Genomic DNA, 11,231 nt, shown 5'->3' with positions numbered 1-11,231 from the left:
CCAAAAGCATTATGCCAGAGCCTGTCAAAAATATACCATGGGATAGGACATCTCAGAATTATAACCACCCTGTAGTCAGTAACCATGTGTCAGTGGTGGAAGGGCCTGGGACAAGACATAGTAAAACATTATTAATAGTGTGTGGTTGGACGTTAATCCAGGGACACTCATGAAAGTGATGATGAAGATGTGTGCCCCAAGGCCCATGGGAAAATCTGGCAATTATCAATGAGTTCATCTGCTGTTGGAAACATTCACAGTTAGGGATTGAACAATCAAAAATGTATCGAAGATAGTTGCCGAAAAAACAATAGCCTGATGAAAGTTCCCCATGAACAGGGCTCTCATTTTGCTGAGAAGTTGATGAAGGAAACTTACAAGCTATTGGTAATTGAACAATGATTCCATTTCCCCTACTATCTTCAATGTCCAAGAATGGTAGAAGAGATGAAGTGAACCCTGAAAACAGCTTCAGCAAAGACACAAGGGGAAAAGAGCAGGCACGTACTTCTGTGGTTACAAACATGAAACAGCCATGGGACTGCATGCACCCATTTAAGTTAATGACAGGGAGAGCAATCGGATTGCCACCAGATGTGATTAAAGGGAGGAAGATATAGCCCCCCCCCCCCGGTTAAGATATGATGTTACATTTGGGAGTACACAGATTTATGACATGTGGCAGACAGTCCAGGGTAAACAACTGATCCAAGACGTCCTAGTAACAGTCAAGACTCCTGTATAAATATTGTACAATGGCTCTCAGCGATTTGGTGAAGGTGGACTCATAACGCCAAAGGCAGTTCAGGCCTTACCGGGTAATATTAAGTAGAGATACTTGCTAGTGCATAGGCACCTGAGGGAATGGCCATTGGAAGCACTGGAGCCATTTGAAGAAATAGAAAGTAGGTGAGGAGGACTAACGTCCTGTGCTCTCACCCTTAGTTAAAGGTCATGATGAAGACGAACATTCAATCTTAGAGTTGATCATCCTACTTAGTAGCTGTGTGTAGACCAAAATACTTGGTTGCAGCAGGACATATGACCAACCAGCACCAAACACTTTGTGACGAATCAAAGGGGTATCCAATTGCTAACTGACTGAAACCAGTTGTTGAGAACAAGCTACAATGCAGTGTTTAATTAAATATATTAAGAACAAGAGTGAAATATGTTAGGTGACCAGCAGAGGCAGATCCTTATGAGTGAATGAAATACCGAAGGGAATTTGTGAAAGGAATAAACTTGGGTAGTTACCTCCCTCAGCTTGATAAGCTACAATTTGGGAAAGAAGGGCAATGTTATCAGATAGAGTCTGCAGCAGTTTAAGATAGAAATCTGTGGGTGGAGTGGGGACTGAGATTTCCAGTGGGGACAATGTAACGATTCTGATGTACAATATTGGGTCACAATGTATGTAGTGGAAAAGTTGAGAAAAGGGATCTTTGGATGCAAATATGTCAGATTGTTTACACTGACTAACTCATCCAGAGTGTGGTTGAAAGGACCCTGTGAAGAAGTTACAAAGATCCACCTTACGGTGATGGTTACCTGGGACTAAACAAGATGACCAATCTAATGGTTATATCATGCTGATTGAGAACTGTAGATGTCAGATAGAAATGACAAAGGGAGGACCAGCCACATGCTCAAGTCAAGGTTAACCTGAACCCCATTCCTGATGACAGCGTCAATCTTGATTCAGTATGTCATACCTACCTGTTTCCAGAAAAAGGAAACATGTATGGAAGAGATCTGTAAAAGGGACCTTGAGTGTCTGATCTGGGTTATTCCTCCCTCTGCATAAAAATGTTCTGCTGTGTTATAAAGTCTGTCAACTCTTAAAGTTCAGTCTTTCGGTGCCAAGCTAAGACCATCTTGTATTGAACTTCTGGAACTTTGGGCTTGGCATCATGAATGGAGTCTTTGCAGCTATTGTAGAAAGAATGCCATACACTCTCTTTTGCTGCCCTGGTTAAAATTCTTTCTATACTGAATCCAGGTTCTTGAACATTGAGTGGTGGGGACAGTGAAGTTGATACTGATCCATTGTCAATAGTATCCAGTCCCACTAGATAGTTGCCCAGCTGATTCTCCTCATAGTGCTGGGAAACATACTTCTCTTGCCATGGCATCCGTGTAAATTATTGTTTATTGTCCAGATATCAGAAAAACTTGGGCCATGTCTGTAAATTACAATGCTGATAACACTTCTGTCCTCATTGTTTAAAAATAAACCTTGTGTCAGGGTATTTAAACCTCACCTGAAGAAGTGCATTCTTAATTTTAATAGACTTTAGGTGGCTCATCAGAATAGTGCATGCAATGACTTGCCTAACTGTTTCATGTGCAAGTGAGATGCCTATAATATCCTATTGCAATGACAACTGGGTATGAAAATAGTCCAAGCCCGAACTGGCAACATGACAACATTTTCACACTCTCTGCCTGGTTGAGTACCATCCTAAATTAACAGAAGTCCACAATGCAACATAGTATGCACTTCTTTGTGAACTTTATCTAGCACATGCCACCTTGTACTTTATCATAAAGAAGGCAAATGTAATTACCAGTTTACAAAGTAGTTAAATGGACAATAAACAATAATTTAGAAAAACTTGTAACTACCACAAATTGTTACTTAGGTCTAACTTGATAAAGCAATGCATTGACATAATGATGTATTTAAAGTACTAGAGGACGGCAAAACAATTTTTGTAATGCATGTGTTAATTAATAAGAAAATGGAATGGTATCTGAATATAAGTACAAAACTCATTTGTTACCTATAACTTATTCTGTTAACTCTCAGTACTGCATCTTTGTATTTTTGTGTCTTTATCGACTCTGGATTGCAAGTAGAAAGAACTTGAAAAAAAAAGGATTTACCAGGAGGACTGCATAACTTCACAGCAAGAAATACGACATTTATTATGAACAAAGAGCAAAGAACAAAGAAAATTACAGATCAGGAACAGGCCCCTCAGCCCTCCAAGCCTGCGCCGATCCAGATCCTCTATCTAAAGCTGCCTCCTATCTTCCAAGCGTCTGTATCCCTCTGCTCCCTGCCCATTCATGTATCTGTCTAAATACAATTTAAATAATGCTATTGTGCCCACCTATACCACCTCCGCTGGCAACACATTCCAGGCACCCACCACACCCTGCATAAAGAACTTTCCATGCATGTCTCTCTTAAACTCTTCCCCTCTCATCTTCAAATCATGGCCCCTAGTAATTAAGTCCCCCACTCTGGGGAAAAAACTGCTTGCTAACCACCCTGTCTAAATCTCTCATGGTTTTGTAGACCTCAATCAGGTTCCCCCCTCAATCTCCATCTTTCTAATGTAAATAATCCTAATCTATTCAACCTCCCTCAATAGCTAGCACCCTCTATACCAGGCAGCAACCTGGAGAACCGCCTCTGCACCCTCTCCAAAGCATCCTTCTGGTAATGTGGCGACCAGAACTGTACACAGTATTCCAAATATGGTCGAACCAAACTCCTATACAACGGTAATATGACCAGTCAACTCTTGCACTCAGTGCCCCATCCGGTGAATGAAAACATGCCACACGCCTTCTTGACCATTCTATCGACCTGCATTGCCACCTTCAGGGTACAATGTACCTGAACACCCAGATCTCTCTGTGCATCAATTTTCCCCAGGGCTTTTTCATTTACTGTATAGTTTGCTCTTGAATTGGATCCTCCAAAATGCATCACTTCACATTTGCCTGGATTGAACTCCATCTGCCATTTCTCTGTCCAATTCTCCAATCTATCTGTATTATGCTGTACTCTCCGACAGTTCCCTTCACTACCTGCTACTCCACCAATCTTATTGTCATCTGCAAACTTGCTAATCAGGCCATCTATACCTTCCTCCAGATCATTTATGTATATCACAAACAACAGTGGTCCCAACACAGATCCCTGTGAAGCACTACTGGTCACAGTTGTCCATTTTGAGAAACTCCCTTCCACTACAACCCTCTGTCTCCTGCTGCCCAACCAGTTGTCTATCCATCTAGCTAGTACACCCTGAACCCCATGCGACTTCACTTTCTCCATCAGCCTACCATGGGGGATCTTATCAAACGCCTTACTAAAGTCCATGTATATGACATCCACAGCCTTTCCCTCATCTATTAACTTTGTCACCACCTCAAAGAATTCTATCAAGTTGGTAAAACATGACCTTCCCTGCACAAAACCATGCTGCCTATCACTAATAAGCCCATTTTCTTCCAAATGTAAATAGATCCTATCCCTCGGTATCTTCTCCAGCAGCTTCCCCAACACTGACGTCAGGCTCATCGGTCTATAATTACCTGGGTTATCCTTGCTACCCTTCTTAAAGGAGGGGACAACATCAGCAATTCTCCAGTCCTCCGGGACCTCACCCATGCTCAAGGATGCTGCAAAGATATCTGTTAAGGCCCCAGCTATTTCCTCTCTCGCTTCCCTCAGTAACCTGGGATAGATCCCATCCGGACCTAGGGACGTGTCCACCCTAATGCCTTTTAGAATACCCAACATTTCCCACCCCCCCCCCACCCTTATGCTGACCTGACCTAGAGTAATCAAAAATGTATCCCTAATCTCAACATCCATCATGTCCCTCTCCTCAGTAAATAGCGAAGCAAAGTACTCATTAAGAATCTCACTCATTTTCTGACTCCTCACATAACTTCCCTCCTTTGTCCTTGAGTGGGCCAACACCTTCTCTAGTTACCCTCTTGTTTCTTATTAACAAATAAAAGGTTTTGGGATTTTCCTTAACCCTGTTTGCTAAAGATATTTCATGACCCCTTTTAGCTCTCTTAATTCCTCATTTCAGATTGGTCTTACTTTCCCGATATTCTCCCAAAGCCTCATTTGTTTTCAGTCGCCTAGACCTTACGTATGATTCCTTATTGCTCTTTGCTAGTCTCACAATTTCACCTGTCATCCATGGTTCCCTAATCTTGCCCTTTCTATTCCTCATTTTCACAGGGACATATCTGTCCTGCACTCTAATCAATCTGTCTTTCAAAGCCTCCCACATATCAAATGTGGATTTACCCTCAAACAGCTGATCCCAATCCACATTTTCCAGCTCCTGCCAAATTTTGCTATAGTTGGCCTTCCCCTAATTTAGCACTCTTCCTTTAGGGCCACCTTCATCTTTGTCCAGGAGTGTTCTAAAACTTACGGAATTGTGATCACTATTCCCAAAGTAATCCCCTACTGAAACTCCAACCACCTGACCGGGCTCATTCCCCAACATCAAGTCCAGTATGGCCCCGTCTCAAGTTGGACTATTTACACTCTGCTCTAGAACACCGTCCTGGATGCTCCTTACAAATTCTGCCCTATCTAAACCCCTACACTAAATGAATCCCAGTCAATGTTGGGAAAATGAAAATCTCCCATCGCCACCACCCTGTTGCTCCGATATCTTTCCATAATCTGTCTACATATTTGTACCTCTATCTCACAGTCACTGTTGGGAGGCCTGTAGTACAGCCCCAGCATTGTTACTGCATTCTTCTTTCTGAGCTTAGCCCATATTGCCTCACGGCTCGAGTCCTCCATGGGGCCCTCCTTCAGTAGAGCTGTGATATCCTCTTTGACCAGTAATGCATCTCCTCCACCTCTTTTACCTCCCTCTCTATCCCGCCTGAAGTATCTATATCCTGGGATATTTAGTTGCCAATCTTGCCCTTCCCTCAACCAAGTCTCAGTAATAGCAATAACATCATACTTCCAGGTACTAATCCAAACCCTGAGTTCATCTGCCTTACTGACTACACTTCTCGCATTAAAACAAATGCACCTCAGACCACCTGTCCCTTTGCATTCATTATCTGCTCCCTGCCTACTCTTCCCTTCAGTCATACTGACTTTATTATCTAGTTCCTTACAAGCTTTAGTTACTACCTCCTTACTGTGCACTTACCTCTTCATTTGGTTCCCATCCCCCTGCCACATTAGTTTAAACCGTCCCCAACAGTGTTAGCAAAAGCTCCCCTGGGACATTGGTTCCAGTCCTGCCCAGGTATAGACCATCCTATTTGAAATAGTCCCACCTCCTCCAGAATCAGTCCCAATGTCCCAAAAATCGGAACCCTCCCTCCTGCACCATCTCTCAAGCCACTCATTTATCCTGCCTATTCTTTCATTTTGACTCTGGACTAGTACGTAGTACTGGTAGCAATCCTGAGATTAATATCTCTGAGGTACTACTTTTTAACTTGGCTCCTAACTCCCTAAATTCTGCTTGTAGGACCTCATCCTGTTTATTACCTATATCATTGGTGCCTACATGCACCATGACCGCTGGCTGTTCACCCTCCCCCTTCAGAGTGTCCTTGCAGTTAATCTGAGGTTCCAGCATTGTGCAGGAGCCAAGTGAGTTTTATCAGTGAAGTTGATTGGGTCTCAGCTAACTGAGCAGATTAGCACTAGGAGCAAGTTACAGAGACCACAGACAGTGTGACAGAAACATACTGGAGGGTAGTACTGTTGTCTACAACAGAAGCTGCCTGTTCTCTGCAGTAAAGAAAAACTCAGTTTAAACACAAAGACCAGTTACCTTTCCTATAGTAGATTCTGCAATCAGTGACGTTGAAATTGACAAATGAGAGGCATTTTCCAAGTTGATCAATCACTCTGTACTCTTGTAAACCAGTGAAAGCTTCCAGGAAAATTTAACTGAATACCAAGCACCTGGCTAGCAGAAAGATAGCAAGAACTGCAGATACTGGAGTCAGAGATAACACAGTGCAGAGCTGGAAGAGCAAAGCAGGAGGGTGAACAGCCAGCATCAGAGGAGCAGGAATGTTGACATTTCAGGTCGGAACCCTTCAGATTCTGAATAAGGGGCCTGACCCGAAATGTCAACTTTCCTGCTCCTCTGATGCTGCGTAACCTGCTGTGTTCCTCCAGCTCCACACTGTGTTATCCCTGGCGAGCTGAAGATGGATCATCTCTGCATCAGAATAAGGAAGCAAGACAACTGAACTGACTTCACCATTTTTCTCTACCTCTGCCAATAATCTACGTTCCATACTTTGTATCTGTGTATGTGTACCTATATATTTGTGTATGCATGTGTGAAGTGCAAATAATGAGGGGATTAGAGTTTGATTTGGTTGTGTTACACACCAGTGCTTTATATCTGTTTCTTTGTAGGTATAGTTTGACTATTTGCAAAAGAAAATTATAATTCTTGTTTAGTACAGAAATTTGGAATGTGCTTTGTATCAACCTGTCTGAAAGTCAGGTCAATTGAGGCACTGTGCAAATATTAAAAACACTGCAACATTTGTTTCAACACTGGGAACACTGGGACTCAATTTACAGTGTGGTACCCCAGTGGATCATAATAATCAACCACCAGTGACTGAGTGCAAGTTTATATTTATTATATTCAGGTAACTCAGGGAGAGTATCATTCCAGCTAGGCTGGATAAGACGCTGAACAATACAGAAAAATTGAATTCCTTTAGACCATTTTTGGTCATGTAGAGTCAGAGTGATGCCGACAATTCTCGCACCAGCTGAGCTCACCACATAGGACCTGCTTCACTGCTCACCTGAGTTGTAGTGACCCTCAGGTTAAATCCAGCATCAGCCATCTCTCTCTAATGAGAGAGTAACACTCTGGTCCTCTGGGACAATGGCATTTTTTGTTACCATAATTGAAATTCCAAACTTGCTTCCTACAAAAATAAGAAACAGAATAAAGCTGTTAATACCTCCTTCACCCAGCCTGGGAACAATTAATCTTATCATAGGTGTTACTGTTTTCCCATTCCCTATCAGTGTCTGTCACTTTCCTGTCTCTAAACCTTTCCTGACTCCAAAGGCTCTCTAGGGCATTTTTTTGTTACTATTAACTTGCATTTGTCCAAGGTTGCGCACAAATTCCTACTGAACACTAACCTCTGGGATGCCTTTGATTCATCTGGCTCAGGTTAATTAATTGAAGTCTGCTGTTTACTTGAATTGGAGGAATGGCTTTTAATGTCATCAAACCCACAATGATTTCGTATAATTGTGCTTCCATGGAAAAAGAATGGAAAATTAACCATAGCAGGATACTAGCAAATCTCAGTTGTTAAAAATGGTTTACACAGAACACGTCATGATAATGGTAAATTATTAACTATCCATTTTCAATTTCCATTTTCTGATTTATAATACCTGAGAATAAAATTACTTTTAAAAAAAAACAAAACGCGAACCCCACCGAGGAAAAGTACATCCATTAAACAACTATGGTTTCAGATTAAAGTCTAACTTCTTAAGAACTCTAAACATATATTTTAAACTGCATATTCTTGATCTTCATTTTGTTCCAGGCTCTCTCTTTTTTTAAAAACGTTATGTATTGGGCATTCGATGTACACATGTACAGATGTTGCAATTTTTTCTTAGGGTTAGTAAGTAATAATATTCTTCTTTCACTGAAGAAAACATCGTAATTGGCTCCTTCACCTTGAATAGTGCAATATTTTAATTGAAGTTTGATGAAGTTGCATGGTAAAAACATCTTAAAAATATTTGTTAGAACCAACTCAAAGGGTTAAAAAAAGTGAACAGATTCTTACTTTTGTCATCTTTAATGATACAATTATTCACTTCAGATATTTTGCATCAACTATTCATATGGGTTATGACAGACATCTGGAGCAAGTGGTCTTGAATGAGAGAAAGGGACACTGCTACTGTACTAAAATAGCCCTATAATTATGCATTGTATGCTCTTTAGAACATACAGCCAAATAAAGGAACAATTAAGCATAATTCGACATTTTTATTGTGCACTTGTTCATTTTTGTACAATTGAGATCTGTAACATGAATTATCCAGGATCATCATGAAACAATGGGCTCTTCTTTCAGTCCCTGACAGTTTACATCCTTACAAAATGCAACGCAACATTTCTAAGCAGCATAATACTTTTTCTTTATCAATTGTTTAAGGCTGTCCTCCATATTTTTTAACTTACTGTTGTTTTATTAAGGAACATCTCCGTAATGACATTTGAATAGATTTTTAATGTACTAAAATAGCATTGCTAATATGTACCATAAAAATAATTTAAATGCTAAGTGAAAACACTTTTCCAAATCTCTAGAAAATTCAACATCATTAAATGCTCCCGGTATCCTAATCGTTCATCCCAAGGAGAGGACAAAACCATTCACTCACAGACAAAAATCACTCACAAATTCTTCAACATTTTCCATGTTCAACATATAAACAAAAATTGTCATAATTTTTCATTCTTGAGATTATTGAATTTTCACAAGCATTAAATTTGTTCACTACATTGTTCAGTACTTACAAGAACAGTTGAGTTTGTAAGCAACCCTTCATGGTGAGTCTCGATACAAGGATTCTCTTAGCAACTATGCTGTAATTGTCAGGGGAAATACTAAAAGAATGACGTTCATCACCGTAAACATGAAAGAGAATATTTTGTCATCGTTAGAGCACTACAGCATTTCACACAAAAGGAAATTAATTGTATACATATGGTATGTGTTTGCAGCAGTAAAATACAATATTTATTAATAATTCATAAGAGAATCAAAAAGCCAGAACTTTTTAGAGGGAAATTTTTATTATCCACATTTAAGTCTACTACTAAATTTTACCTGCTGAAACCAAAATTAATTCCTCTTTGAAAGTAACTCGATTTTGCACAGGACTTCATGGCACTGTCTGTTCCAGTTTCTGTAGCACATTTATAGTTAGATTCTAGAGCCCCCTGCTGACTTGTTGAAGAACTACACGTAATTTATGGAATTTAGAAAATGAACATTCCCTCTTTTGATTGGGAGCACTAAAACAATACCACAGAGAATGAGTCAGTATAATGTGACTGCGGCATATGTCTACATACACATTAAGTTCTTCCCACAAAATAACAAAAACAAACATTTACAATGGATTTATGACAGCTAAATCAAATTTCATTTTTATGGTATAGCATTCTGGCAGTTTACTGACATTTTTTGAATTGATTTCTGTATACCTGTTCATTTGTCAATGAAAACTATAGTTAATGGCCTTAATAATTATACACTTTGTTACCTGCTGCATTTGATTACTTTTGTTACATATTTGGACATTTTTAACCTAATGACTTAGTCCATTTATAAAGTCCTTGATGCAAATTGCACTATAATTCACCTTTTGTGTTTGATGTATATTTCTTGAATAAAGTACTTTTATTGTAATTGCTAATATAATCAGTTTATAAAGGTATGGTGTGTTTGATGACATAAATTAGTATTGCATTTATAAGACGGAGGATGGCCTAGTGGTTAATACAGAAACTATTAATGCAGAAACTCAACTAATACCCCAGGGATAACAAGATATGGAGCTGGATGAACACAGCAGGTCAAGCAGCTTCAGAGGAGCAGGGAAGCTGACGTTTTAGGTCTAGACTCTTCCTCCAAAATGGCCGTTTCAGCCATTTCTGAAGAAGGGTCTAGGCCTGAAACGTCAGCTTTCCTGCTCCTCTGATGCTGCCTGGCCTGCTGTGTTCTTCCAGCTCCACACCTTGTTATCTCAGATTCTCCAGCATCAGCAGTTCCTACCATCTATGTAACAATAATATCCCAGGGACCTGGGGTTTGAATCCTGCCATGGCAATGGTGCAATCTGAATTCAATTTTTAAAAAAGTCTAATTAAAAAGATAAAGTACCTTTATCCAAAAGAGCAAAGAAAATTCCAGCTTTCACGGCACTGAATGGCATGTCATGCCAGTTGGTATGAAGAATGCACCAGTTACATGTCAAAGCTGAACCATTTCAGTGTTACACAACTGTGTGATATACACGGATGATATTGCGATTTTTAGCCATACATGGAGGAACATTTGGAGAATCTAGTTGAACTGTTTGAATGACCTCAGGAGGTGGGCTTGGTGATAAAACTGGTTGAGAGTGAGTTCGCAAAAACCCAAGCTACATTTCTAGGCCATATCACCGGATGGCTGAACAGGACATGAAAACAAAGATTTCCCACATCGTTGAAATAGAGGGGAGTGCTGTGATTCCTGACCTTGCGTGGTTTTTATCAAAATTTTGCACCAAATTTTAGCAGTGCAGTGCTGAATTGACTGCCCTTTGGAAAGAATTCTGAGGGATAGGATTTATGACTATTTAGAAAAGCATAGCGTGATTAAAGGGAGTCAGCATGGCTTTGTGAGGGGCAGGTCAT

The 11,231-nt window shown here is 40.2% G+C and overlaps 1 long non-coding RNA gene across 1 annotated transcript; it reads right to left on the bottom strand.

The window, feature by feature from the left end:
• Positions 1–7,392: 7,392 nt before the first annotated feature.
• LOC125457906 (uncharacterized) lies at positions 7,393–9,960 on the bottom strand. The gene is made up of 3 exons (XR_007248694.2): positions 9,655–9,960; positions 9,342–9,431; positions 7,393–7,710 (listed from the first exon to the last, which is right to left on the bottom strand). It is a non-coding gene; the product is annotated as an uncharacterized LOC125457906 (long non-coding RNA).
• Positions 9,961–11,231: the final 1,271 nt, after the last annotated feature.

Source organism: Stegostoma tigrinum, chromosome 14 (genome assembly GCF_030684315.1).
Source record: "Stegostoma tigrinum isolate sSteTig4 chromosome 14, sSteTig4.hap1, whole genome shotgun sequence".
NCBI classification, from domain to species: domain Eukaryota; kingdom Metazoa; phylum Chordata; class Chondrichthyes; order Orectolobiformes; family Stegostomatidae; genus Stegostoma; species Stegostoma tigrinum.
This window is presented reverse-complemented; position numbering and strand designations above follow the sequence as displayed.